The 14,366-nt window shown below is 37.7% G+C and overlaps 1 long non-coding RNA gene across 1 annotated transcript; it reads left to right on the top strand.

Moving 5' to 3' along the window:
* The first annotated feature begins 12,624 nt into the window (after positions 1-12,624).
* On the top strand, positions 12,625-13,516 carry LOC122317843. The gene is made up of 2 exons (XR_006244671.1): positions 12,625-12,697; positions 12,818-13,516. It is a non-coding gene; the product is annotated as an uncharacterized LOC122317843 (long non-coding RNA).
* The last annotated feature ends 850 nt before the right edge of the window (positions 13,517-14,366 follow it).

Here is a 14,366-nt window from a genome sequence, read left to right on the forward strand (position 1 = left end):
CCTCCTCAAACACAGCCTCCTCCTCTTCCTCGATCTCTGCATCAAAATCTACGGTATCAAAATGGTGCAACAGGTAAGTAAGATCCAAATGCCACTAGATAAAAACATATTAAACTCAAACAATATGCATGAAAGAATGCAAATGCACATAACCCATAAAACCATATTTTTCCACGCACGCCAAAATCCCATTTTGGTCCAAAACGTAACCTTTAAAACCAGTCCTTGATATCATCCCAGATAATGGCCCAAATCAATAAACCACCATTTTTTCCAGAAAATGGATCACATAGCCTCAAACATAACCTCACCATTTTCCCAAAAAATGGCCCGTATCCAAAATCCAAAACAACGATCCAATTATTGCATGCACCATTATCTCCCCTAGGGATCATCCGCACACTCTGGCTCCTGTGTCACACCGCAGGTAACGACTACACGTGTGACACCTAAATGAGCGATGCCTAGTACTCGCACCCGGCGCGTACCTGGACTAGGCCATCCTCTAGTCCCCGCCACTCTAGGGACCACAGAGTCGACACGACAGCGTTACCATATCATGCGATCCGGTCTTTGCCCAGCGACAACTCAGGGGATGCCACTCACTATTATCCACTCTCGAGTGACCAGAGGAGCTCCACCGAGATAATACCCCATCTCAGCTTAGGGTCGTGATACACACACACCCGAAAATCCATTTACGCAAATAAAACATGATTTTCTCAATATAAATAAAATGCACATGAATGCATCATGCAATGCGCGCCTCAAGATGCAAAACATCCAACCAATCACAAAACAACAAAACCAAGCAACTCCGCCCTCAATCCATCCGACTCCTGAACTCCTCAGACTCAGTCCGGAATCAACCAACCAGTCAAATAATTTATTGTAAGAGTAAAAATATATTTAAATCTAAAATAGAGTTTGGAAAATACTTATAGCGCTATAAGATATTTTTTGAAAGATCACGACGTTGCAAACGGTAGAGAAAAAGCAATGTAACAGTATATTTTACATTGTGGCCGTGGGTTGTAAAATACCCACTTTCGAACGAGGACAAACCAAGACACGAAATTGATAGGGAATGGCCTAGAGATGTTTATGAAGCTAATAGAAGTGAGTTTTGGCCGTGGGTGGAGGTGGAAATGGCAGTGGAAGTGAAAAAAAGGGCAGATCAGAGTTGAGCTCGTGGGAGCTGCTCCGGCAACGGATCAGGGCCGAAAATGGGTGGGTTAGGACTACAAGAGGTAGGGAATGAAGTGGTAAAGAGGTGGTGGCAGGAGGTGGAGCGACGGCGCCGAAAATGGCCAAAAGTTATGTAGCTTAGATGGGATGTAGGGGGTTAACGGCGGCACGGATGAGACTGATTTTTGGTGGGGTGGTGCGCCGGCCGGAGGAGAGTTGACCGGTGGGAGCGGGAGAGAGGGAGAGAGAGCAAGTCGCGCACGGGAGAAAGGAGGAAGAAGAAAGAAAAGAAGAAAAAAAAAGAAAAGAAGGAAAAGAAAATGAAAAGAGAAAAAGAAAAAGAGAAAAGAAAATATAAGATAAGAGAAAAGAAATGAGGTCCAATCCTCACCTCTGGAGTCCAAAAACTGATCCGACGAAAACAATTTTAAAAACCATAAAACGACTAAAATAAATTAAACATCACATCAAACTAAAATAAAACCAATTAAAATACAATAATTTAAAATAAAAGAACTATTATATTAATTAAATTAAAATACTCCTTCAGTGAAAATACATGTAAAAACGGGGTATCACATCGCCTAAACCATGACATTCCCTTCAGACCTCGATATCATAAAAGCAAACCACATCGCTAAGAATTCAAGCCTACTACACTAAATACTCATGCCTATTAATGGTATTCTTGACTATACTGCCTTCCTGCCATAACGTATCCTTTAACCCCACTTTCAAGTCTGAACAAAACAAAGCAAAATAAATTAAAACAAAATAACTAAAATTAGAAATAAACCAATTAAATAAAAATAACATACATTGAAATAAATAAAACAACATACGTTCAATTCAAATAAGATCAAATCAAACCAAACCAAACCAAACCAAATCAAATCAAATGGAATTAAATAAAATAAATTCAAATTTAATAAAATAATTTCAAATCAAATAAAATCGAATCAAGTCAAATAAAAACAATTCAAATTAAATAATAATAATAATTTCAACTCAAGCTTTTAAAATTTTCTGGCACTACACCTATGGTACATGTGATTTTGCCCATAGCCGAACTGCTCTAATACCATATGTGATGCCCCCAACTCTCACGTACGGACACTTGAAAATTGAGACATCGAGATGATGACAATACGGGTTTGCATCACATCTCTAAGTACCAAGTGTATGCACAAGCAAGATGTGTAAACAAAAGTCGCAACGGTTAAATTAAAGTCAACCAACTAAGTACCAGAAATTTTAAATACAATTTCACTTCAATAGAAGCATTTCAAAAGTATTACAATTTTCGGTAACATTATAAAATCTAAATATATAATTTAAAGGCATGGAAATAATTTCTGAATAAAACAAGCAAAACTTCATTCAATCCTCTGGCGGAGCTGCCTCCTCCTCCTCATCTGCATCAAAGTCTACGGTACCAAAAATGATACCATAGGTAAGTAATAATCCAAACACCCACAAGATAAAAATACATTAAAGCTCAAAAATATATATGAATAGGATGCCATATGCATGAGATCCAAAAATGATCTTTTCCCAAAATAAACCTAAAATCCCATTTTTGGCCCACAATAAATTTCTTCAAAACAATTCCTCCTCATTATCCCAAATAATGGCCCAAAACAAGAAATTCATCATTTTCACAGAAAATGATTCACGAAAATCCACTTATAAAACCTCGTCATTCTCCCAGAAAATGGCTCACAAATATCCTTTAATCAAATTCGCCATTTTTCCAGAAAATGGCCCATATCCAATATCAAAACCAGTTTCCATTTTATTGTATGCACCATGATCTCCCATAGGGATAATCCGCACACTCTGGCTCCTATGTCACACCGTAGGTAACGGATACGCTTATGACATCTACACAAACGATACCCAACTCTGCGCCCAGCATGTACCATAACTAGGCATCCTTTAGTCCCCGCCAGCCAAGGGACCACGTAGTTGGCCGACAGCGTTACCGTATCATCCAATCCGACTATCACCCAGCGACAACTCAGGGGATATCACTCAGTATTATCCACTCCCGAGTGACCAGAAGAGCTCTACCGAGATAATGTCCCATCTCGACTTGGGGTCATGATACACACACACCCAAAAATCTATTTACGCATGAAAACCCAGTTTTCAATATCCAACACATGTACATGCATGCAACATGTAATGAAAATGACAAGACACAAAGATAACCAACAATCCAACTCATCCAAAAATAAATAATTCCATCCTCAAATCCACCCAACCCCCGACTCCTCGGACTCAGTACAACATAATCAACCAGTCACAATTTATTGTAAAAGTAATAATATATTTAAATCTAAAAGAAAGTTTGAAAATACTTACAGTTCAATATAATATTTTTTAAATGATCAATGGGCTACAAAAGGTGGAGGGAAAGCAACGTAACAGTGTAAAAGCATTGTGGTCGTGGGTTGTAAAATATCCACTTTTGAATGGGGACAAACTAAGACTTGAGATTGATATGGAATAGCTTAGAGGTGCTAATGAAGCTAGTGGAAGTGAGGGTTGGCCATGGGTGGCAGCAAAAATAGCGGTGGAAGTGAAAAAAAGCCAAAACAGAGTTGAGCTCGTGGGGGTTGCTCCTGCGACGGATCGGAGCTAGAAATTGATGGGTTAGGTCGACAAGGGGTCGATGACAAGGTGATGAAGAATGGTGGCCAACGGTGGAGGCACGGCTGCGCGGGGAGTACAAAACCATGCGGTTTGGGTGGTACACATGGCGGTTAACGGCGGCATTTGGGGGGGCTGAAAACAGAGGGGTGAGATCGCCAGTGAGTGGGGAAGAGAATGAAAATAACGGTGACGACAATGGGAAGCGCACGACAGAGCTAAAAGGAAAATGGGTCGTGGCTTCCAACCATGCATGGCAGCTAACAACTGCAAGGGATGGCCTAAAAACGGAGGGGAATGATCACCGGCTGGAGGGGAAGAGAATGGGAGGGGTGGTGAGGCACACAGAGGCACAACGGCGGTGCTTAGGGTTGACAAAGGAAACTGGCAGGGAGAGAAAGGTGGACGTCACGCACAGGAGAGAGAAGCAGGAGAGAAAGAAAAAGAAAAAAATAAGAAAGAAGAAAAAGAGAAGGAAAATGAGGAGAAAAAGAAAAAGGAAGGAAAAGAAATAAGATCCAACCCTCACAACTTGGTTCAAGAAACTGATCCAACGAAAATTATTTCCAAAATAACAAGTTAAATAAAATAATTCAAACACAGTGATTAAATAAAATAAAATAATAAAATCTAAAAACAAAATAATTTTAAAGCCTAAAAATAAACTAATTTAAATTAAAGAACAATTTAAATACAAAATAATAATAAATAACAAGAAAGCATATTAAAATAATTTCACATCTTAAAAATCATAAAATAATATTGCAAAAATTTCCTTTAATTTAAAATAAGAAAATCACTAATTATAATAATTTAAATAAAATCATTCAATAAAAATACACGTAAAATGGGGATATCACACTGACCACTACCCCTTCTTCTCTTTTCCAGTTTCTTTTCCTTCTTTCTCTTCTCTTCATTTTTGTCTTCTCCATTTATTTCTTCTTCTTCTGCCATGCATCATCTCCTTCTTCCTCCATTTTATCTTCTTCGATTCCTCTTCACTTGGCAGTTTATGGTTGTGCCGAAATCATTGGTCTTTTCTTTCAACTAGTAACATCTTCATTTTATCTTCTTTGTCGTAGTTTCTATATTTTTCTACTGAACCGAACTGAGTTTCTTCTCTCTTTGCATTTTATTTCATCTGTTTTTCTCCCTATTTTTGTAGGTGAATCAGTGAGTCATGTTCTGTTTCCTTGGCCATTTTTGTGTTCGGTTTTCCTCCATTTCCTCTAATATTTTCATGGGTTCATGCTTGTGTTTAACCCTTGCATTTTTGGTTGTTTTGGCCTTAACCGTGCCCCTATTTTTGACCCCACACTATGTGCTTTCAACTAGGTTTTTGTGTTGGTTTTTACTCTACCGTAAGTCTTATTTTCCAGCCTTAATCTCCTAACTTTATCCTAGTAAATCAGGCCCTTTGTTTCCCAAAAATACCACTCAAAACCCATTTCTGTCCCAAGAATTGTAAATTAGCTTTTGGCATTAAATCGGGTGTCTGTGCGCTTCTACTTTCAGATTTTACTACCTTTAAAGAGCTGTAAATATTTTTCAAATAAATTTTAAGATTTAAATATATTTTTACATTAGCAAATATTTTGTGAATCGGTTGGTTGTGCGGGACTGAGTCGAGAGTCGGTTGGATTGGAGAACGGAGTTATTTGTGTGATTGGATGATATTAAGATTTATTGGTTATTTTTGTGTTTTATCGTATGCATTGCATGCAGGTGCATGCATGTTCATGTTTGTAAAATGAATACTAGGTTTTTGCATATTGCATGCATGTTCATGTGTTGGAAATGAAAACTGGCTTTCATGTGATAATAAATTTTTTGGTGCGTGTGTACCACGACCCCAAGCCGAGGATGTGATATTATCTCGGTGGAGTTCCTCTGGTAATTCGGAAGGGTAATATACTAAGTGACATTACCTGAGTTGTTGCTGGGTGACAATGGGATCGGATGGGATGGTAATGCTCTCGTGTCGGCTCCGTGGGCCCTATGCTAGCGAGGACTAGAGCATGCTTGGCTACGAATGCGTTGGGCATGAAACTGTACATCGCTTGTTACAAAGTTACACGCATGGTCGTTACCCATAGTATGGCGAAGGGAGCTAGAGTGTGCGGATGATCCCTAGGATAGATCATGGTGCATACGGTAAAATGGATAATAGGTCATTTTCTGAAAAAATGACAATATTTGATTAAAGGATATATGTGGGTCATTTTATGGGAAGATGACGGGATTTGATTAATAGAAATATGTTGGGCCATTTTTTAGAAAAATGACAGATGTTTTAATGGATTGGATTTTTTGGGCCAAATGGGATTTTTGGCATACGTGGAACATTATTCATTTTCAGGGAAATGATGATTTTCGAATCTCATGCATTTGTCGTCATGTTCATGCATATTGTTGTTACTTGAATGTATTTTTATTTTGTGGGCTGTTTGGATTATTACTTACATGCGGTACCGTTTCTTGATACTGTAGATTTTGATGCAGATAATGAGAAGGCTGAGCTGGAGGATGCGGCTCCGCCAAATGAGTGATTTAGTGCCATTTGCTTACTTATTGGGAATTATTTCCCTACTTTGAATTATGTATTTTGGATTATGTTGTTACTAGATAATTGTAATATTTTTTTATATGCTTGTGTTTAAGTAAATTTATATTTAAACAATTCTAGTACATAGTTGACTGATTTTAATTATCCGTTGTGTTGTTTTTTTTCTTACACGTATTACATGTGCACACACTTAGCACTTGTCACGAGGGTGTGTGACCCGTGTTGTCATCATCCCGACGCCTCGATTTCCACTTGTTCATATGTGGGAGTTAGGGGCATCACACCTTCCTCAGACTCTCACACTTAGCCCAACCCCCTTAACCCAGCTCGTAATGCATCTCACGCAATTCTCCTTACTCAGTCTACTAGGTCATCTCCTTCATCTTCCGAAATCGCATTCTCCCCTGAGCCGTTCACGTCTCCTTCATCTTCCTCCTCATCCCCACTTCCTCCACCCCAACCCCACCACTCCATGGTAACTCACTCGAAAGATGATATTCACTGTCCTTTCCAACGTACTGATGGCACAATCACAGAGCCTCCTCCCAAATCATCCTTGCACCTCACTATCATTGAATCTCATTGTGTTCCCAAAGAGCCCTCTTCCTTCACCAAGGCTTCTAAGCATCATCAATGGCGTGAAGCCATGTCCTCCAAATTCCAAGGTTTTCTTTCCAATCACACATGGGATTTGGTTCTGTTTTCTTCCTCCCTCAATGTTCTCGGCTCCAAGTGGGTGTTAAAAACTATAAATAGGGCCAATGGAACCCTTGAGCGTGGCAAGGCATTACTTGTGGCCAAGGGGTTCCATCAACAACCCGGTGTTGATTTCTCTTAAACATATAGTCCAGTGGTCAAGCCAATTATGATTTGTCTCCTTCTCTCCATTGTCATGTCATCTGGATGGCCCCTACATCAGCTGGATGTCCAAAATGTCTTCCTTCAGAGTGATCTAGAAGAAGATGTCTTCACGCAACAACCACCAGGCTTTGTCAATCCTAGTTTTCCACATCACATCTATAAGTTGCAAAAATCTCTCTATGGTCTTAAACAAGCCCCTAGGGCTTGGTTCTCTAAGTTCAGGAATAATCTCCTATCATTAGGGTTTCTCAGTTCCAAGTCAGATTTGTCTTTATTTACTTTTTCAAATGCTAGTGATTTGATTTATTTGTTGATTTACGTCGATGATATTATTGTGACTGGCTCCAATAGTGATCTTATTTATGAATTTATTTCTGAATTACATATCTTGTTTCCAATTAAGGATTTAGGATCTTTTGCATTATTTTTTAGGTATAGAAATTACTAGAACATCTCATGGTTTGTTCATGTTCTAGTCCAAGTTATTTCTGACCTCCTTACCAAATCTAATATGCACAACTCCAAACCTGTGTCCACTCTTATGTCATCCTCTTTGAAACTCATGGCCCTTGATGGATCTTCCTTTGAGGATCCTCAGTTATACCGTAGCATTGTAGGAAGCTTTGCCTTCACACATCCTGACATCTCATTTGTAGTAAATAGTATGTCAATATATGCACTGCCCTCGACTTCCTCACTGGCAAGCTGTTAAACCCATTCTGCATTACTTACGTCTCACCTCACATTTTGGTCTTCATTTATTTAACAAATCTTCCTTTGATTTGTCTGCCTTCTCTAATGCTGACTGGGATGGCTACCCTGATAATCGCAAATCCACCGGAGGTTACTGTGTGTATTTTGGGTCTCATCTTGTTTCTTGGGGTTCCAAAAGGTAACCTACCATTGCATGTTCATCAACCAAAAAAGAGTACAAGTCAGTTGCCAATACCACTTGTGAGATTCTGTAGCTTCAATCGCTTCTTAGTGAGCTGAGTATTTTTCTTCTCGAACCACCCACTCTCTGGTGTGACAACCTAGGGGCTACCTATTTATCTGTGAACCCAGTTCTATACTCTCGCACGAAGCAAGTTGCTCTTGACTATCACTTTGTACGAGACCGAGTTGCTACTAAGACACTTAAAGTTTTGTTTGTATCAAGCAAAGACCAACTTCTTGATATCTGTATAAAGCCACTATCTACAGCCTGGTTCAACTTTCTTCGATTAAGCCTCACCATCTCTCAGATGCCGCTTGAATCAAGAGAGGCTATTGAGGTAAGCATTTCACCAAGGTTGTTAGAGGATGGCTCAATAGAAAAAGATTCTTCTGCAACAGGAGTACATCACGCACAAGAGCAAAAATCAGTCTAGAATATTCCTCCATAACAGAATGTTGTGTTTGTTAATTTCTGATGTACTATTCTCTCTCTCTCTCTTAAAACCTCATATGTGCATATATACGGCAGTAAACAGAGGCTACAAATATGTAATGGAAAATATGAGTTTTGCTACGTATAAACAAAATCGCATACCAATCTGCTACTAATACTGATTCATTCATATTCAAAATTTAAATTAACACTTTTTTTCATAAAAATTACTTTTTAATAAATCACATTAGATTAATGTACATATTAGTGCGCAATTGTGTTTGTAACTAGATTTTTCCGAAAATATTCATATAAAGGAGAATTTTCTAAAGTCAATAGGACTCTCTATGGCATTTTGTCAAATACGGTCTCTGCACTCGTAGGTTGAGACTCTGTTAGTTTTGTTTATCCCCCAACATATTCTGAAAGCTTGTCAGATACTCCTTTATCTTGAAGATCATAGACTTTATGCATGTCACCATTTGTAAAAATGAGCAAACGGCCATTTGCAAAGCACAGTTGTGAGATCTTTCTCTTGCTTGCATATATATATATATGTCCAATGGTGGCCCTATTTGAATATGCCCTTAGCCAACGTATTATTCAGTAATTCTGAGAGAGCTTCCATAGCCAAGAGAAAGCGGTAGGATGATAAGGGATCTCACTCTAGCCTCTTCCCTAGCTGGAAATGGCCATTGAGTTCCTCATGATTGCCATTGATGGATCAGAGCTTTATTGTGGATATACACTCCTCAATCCACTCGATCGCCTTCTTAGGGAAGCAATATACGTACTGTTCTCAGCACTGCAAATAGGAAATGTCAATTCACTGGCAACCTTTATTTCTGCGTTGGAATTCAATCAGTTTTTTTTTTTTTTTTTTGGAAACAGGAATTCAATCAGTTAATTAAAGTATTATTATTGTAAGAAAAACTAATATTTTGTGTACGTAGTGGCGACATGTGCTTAATGATATATTTCATTAGATGGATACTAATTATCTTATTACTCTCATTGCAAGCGAAATTGAGAGTATATTTATCTTTCTTCATGATCATGTCAGTGGTTGCCCGATAAAAAAAATATTATTTATCAAAACAAAACAAAATCTGTATCATTGATCAAAACTTCACCCCTGTCGCTAACCTCTCTCTTGCCGCCGCCGCGTTTGGCCATTTGTGTGCTGCACTTCAAAGAGACCCACAGAATTGCAATTTGGAGAAGCCAGGACCAACTCGTAAACCAAAGTCCATGGTTAATTGCAGCGATCGATCTTCTTCTCCAAAGAAATTTTCTTGAGTTGTACATGGACATGGACACAGCTTCACGTCCTGATAACAAGCTGCCCAAAATTGAGCAAGTGCACTATTTCAAAGTAGTAGGTTTTTATCACCCCACCTTGTCCGTCTCTTAATATATCTGCCTCTATTTTGTTCAGATCCCGGCCAGTTTCGCTTCTCAACCCCTTTTCCTAATTCCTAATATATTCCACTAGTATATATATATATATATATACACACACACATATATATATATGTATGATTTTGCTAATTAAATAGATTCAATCTCCGGCCACCATCATTACCATGGGATTCATACCAATCATTTTGGCTTGGATTCATTTTCAAACTGATGGGTTGGTAGAGAAGTACATGAAAATATATACTTCGGCACAGCCGACGGATTCAATAAACTGATCTCTCAGCTTCCTCCTTGCAGTCATGAAGAACACAAACGGCCAAACGAATGAAACGGCGGCAGCGGACGTGGGATAATGGGGTGAAGTTTTGGTCAATGATCTAGTTTTTGCACATTAATTGGATTCTGGTAAATAATAATTGTTAGTGCATGCATGGATTAATGTTTTTCATGTTTTAATAATAACTTATTAAGGTTAGGTTTGAGTTTTGAGAAATGTTGAGGTATGGTGTAAATAATAGTAAAAAGTAATAATAAAATATTAAATAATAGTAAAAAGTAATAAATAGTATTAAAAAATAATAATAAAATAATAATAAAATAATAAATAAAAATGAAATATGTTGAGAAGTGTTGAGGCCGTATTCTCAACACCCAAACACACCATAAGTGAATGCATGGTTAATTAGTGAATTATTGATCACATCTCCGTCCTCTTAAGTTAATGGTACAGATTTTCGGAAAACTCGAAGGGATCATATATATCGACACATCTTTTTTATCTCCAATAATGGACTGTATAGTTCTTGTCTGGAGTACTGATCTTGGATACTAAATATATGACCAGAAGTGATCATCCATGCCTGTCTTCGATCTCATGCATTTATTCTTACTGATATATATTAATTTGATTATTATTATTGAGAAAGTAATACTTGATCTGGACCCTGTATACTTTCCTTTTTCTAAAATATTATCGCAAATGCTACTTAATTGTTCGGAGAATGGATTTTGATATAATATTTTTTTTATTTAAGGATTAAAAAAGTATTTTTTTTTACTAATGTTAGCAGTTATTTTTTTCTTAAAAGATATTTAAAATTATAAACAAAATTAAAAACAGTAAAAGGCCAATTGACGGACCCGTCCTAGGCCTTCACCGGTAAGACTGTTCAACCGGGTTCCAACCGGGGAACCTGGGTACACCCGGGCCGGGAACCGGGTCTCAAATCCGGGTGTAGCACGACTTAAATTATATTAGGAAGATGTTACGGTCACCGCTTTTAATCAGCTATCATTAGTAGTTTAGTATTTATTTTGTGTTTTTTTTTTTAGATATATTTTTTTACCACTTCTAAATATTTAAAAAAATAATTACAACATCATTAAAAAATAATCCCTTAATCAAAAAATAAAATAAAATTTAAAAAAAATGTCCAGTACTAGCTCCTAACATAATATTTTCTAGGCAAATAATAATTCAGATATAAATTAAGAAGAAAATTAAAGGCCGTGGGAGCTGTGGGTTAATATATAATCCCTTCGGATCGAGTATATGCCCATATATTAATGTTATTTGAGCTCTCCACGTATCGTTGCAAGACGAGTTCGCCACTATGGAATTCTGGAGCTAGAAAAGTGACGAATTAATTAAAAGTGATGGGAATGCAGCTTGCTTTAGATTAATTGAAAGGAGGTGGGCTCGTTGTGCTAGATAAGCATGTGCTGCTTCATTGGCGCCGGTACAGCATGACATATATTGTTGGATTGGATTTGTTGAATGATCGGATCATCAAGCATTTTGTCAATTACAATCGAGAGAGGGAGGTTTTTCCATATTTTACAGATAATCTCCGAGTCGCCATCTATGATTAATTTGTCAAGTCGTGGTTTTTCATGTGCTTGGGATCGAGGTTGCTTATAAATCATAATTAGATGAGGGTTGAAAGCCCTGAAATTCAAAGTTAGTGGGATCGATGGATGCTGTGTAGACTGAGACCATCGATCGGTTGAGAATGGTAGTACCTGCGATCATAGATCGAGCTACAACATATATTATATAGACTAGCTTGATCTTTTCTAATAGAAGTGTCGAAGTGGTGGCCATCTTCAGGTGGTGGGGTTCAGCTAGCTATGCTCAATTATAGGTATGGAGGGATGCCAGGTGGGTTGGTGTTCATCATATCTATTAACTTTAACCATAACCAATATTAGAATATCAGCTCATATCTATTCAGGTCAACTAATCAACGAGTACTTTTAATTATTTAGCGATAAACAAAATGTGCTCATAATTACTCATAATTATACGTATACATGATCATGATACGTATCACACAATGAAAGCATGATCCATCACGAATTATTAAACCATGGAATACTGACAATAAAATGTTAAATTATTAATTTTAACCATAATTACTTCTTTGGTGGCCACAGCAACTCCCCCAAATTGTGTCGCTATTGTGATACCCCCACTGCACCCTAATTTGCTTTTTTAGTGCATGCTTCGATCGATATTTTTCTATCACACAATTATCATCTGGGGCATCGATCAGTTGCCTATATATAACCTTTTCCAGCCCGCAACTCATTCATTACTCCCAAACATCTTCTACCAAGCCAAAAAGCTGCAGGTATGCATGTAAAATTGTAAATATATGTATTTCCGTTCTAATTAGGTTCATGATCATAATTTAGTTTTGTGAGACAATAATGATCTTATTAGAACATGCGCCTGCTTAATTCTTTTTCAGGCGGGTTTGAAAGAGAGATAGATCGATCATGAAGACCAGCTTACTCGTTCTGATCTTTGTTGCATTCCTCTTGATCTTACCAACTCTGCAAGAAGCCAGTGCAGAAAGCAGGATCCCATTGGTGGATAAAAAGCGTACGTCGAAGGCCAACCCTCAGTTCCTAACAAATCGAAAGGCCGGTAAGGCTGGTTCTAGTGGCACGAAATTACCGCAAGCTGCCTTCAAGGAAGGCGCGGCAAGCTTTGAAACTAAGGCAGTCGTGGACAGTACTACTGACGATAATGAAGACGATGAACCAAACACAGCAGGGCATTCAGTTCCATCATCAAATGGCCAGAATCACCATCTCTTTCTTTGTGATATTAAAAGAAACTGCTGAAATACTAGATCATACTGATCAGTACGTACTCTTTTAAGGCCGGCAAACCAAGAATTATATACGAAATACAGTACCGAATATGGTGTAGTACTATATATGGCTTGCAATAAAGTGAAACTAAACATGGTAGTAGCCAAATTAAGCATATATATATATATATGCATGGCATGCACATGTTTAATTATTACTTTAAGTATGCATCATGTATATCCGTTTTGTGCGACAGGCTCGATCTGGCTTGTACACAGACTAAATATGTTGTGAATTATAGCTGTTTTCAAAATAAAAGGAGTTAAAGGGCCTTGCATGCATGGCATGATTATGCATTTGCTGCTTATATATCTAACTGTTTTGGACCTAAATTGAATAGTGATCTATATCATTATTATTTGGAAGCCATGAGTGAAGAAAATTTATATATCGGTCATTATAATTAAATTACTAAAAACTAGCTCTAGCTAGGTTTCCATCTCAAAGAGATCTAAATTGCCGTACTTTTTTCGCTGAGGATCGATGTGTGTGTGTGTCAGTGTGTGTGTGTGTTTCTGGTAATAAACAGAGGGGTTTGCTGAATAGAAAGTAACATTATTAATTCATCATAGAAACGGGTTGGCGAGCCCGGGGAGGGGAAGGGAGGGTGCCCGAGCGGAATTCATGAGAACTATAAACAAAGTAATGAGTATAAATGAATCCAAGAGGATGAAAGCTATTGCCCAAAAAAGGAAGAAAACAAAGAACTATTATAATCTGAAAAATAGTTTAATAAATATCTGAACTCGAGCTCAGAATTAATTAATGTTGGTTCAGACCGTTAATCTGGAACTGAATGCTTAATTTGGTAATTTAGCCGAATATGCATGAGGTTCATAATTAACATGCTAGCTAGTTATAATAGCATGGACTATAGTCTCCGTGGCACTGCTCCAGTTACAGCTCCCAACACAAGATCCAAGATTATATATAATATATTGTAATGAAAATTTGCCATAGACATCGGCAATATTACGTATCACTACAGTAGCCAGCTCAGAACTTAGCAGTAACGAGAAAAGAAAGCAAGACGATATCTGTAAAGAATAATGCTACTCCCAGATAGTCATGCTCACCAAGAATGACTGCCAATTTTTCTTTAATGGTTAAGAAAATAGTTTTTAATGAATTTTTAGTTTT

The sequence above is a fragment of the Carya illinoinensis genome, chromosome 1 (genome assembly GCF_018687715.1).
Source record: "Carya illinoinensis cultivar Pawnee chromosome 1, C.illinoinensisPawnee_v1, whole genome shotgun sequence".
Taxonomy (NCBI): domain Eukaryota; kingdom Viridiplantae; phylum Streptophyta; class Magnoliopsida; order Fagales; family Juglandaceae; genus Carya; species Carya illinoinensis.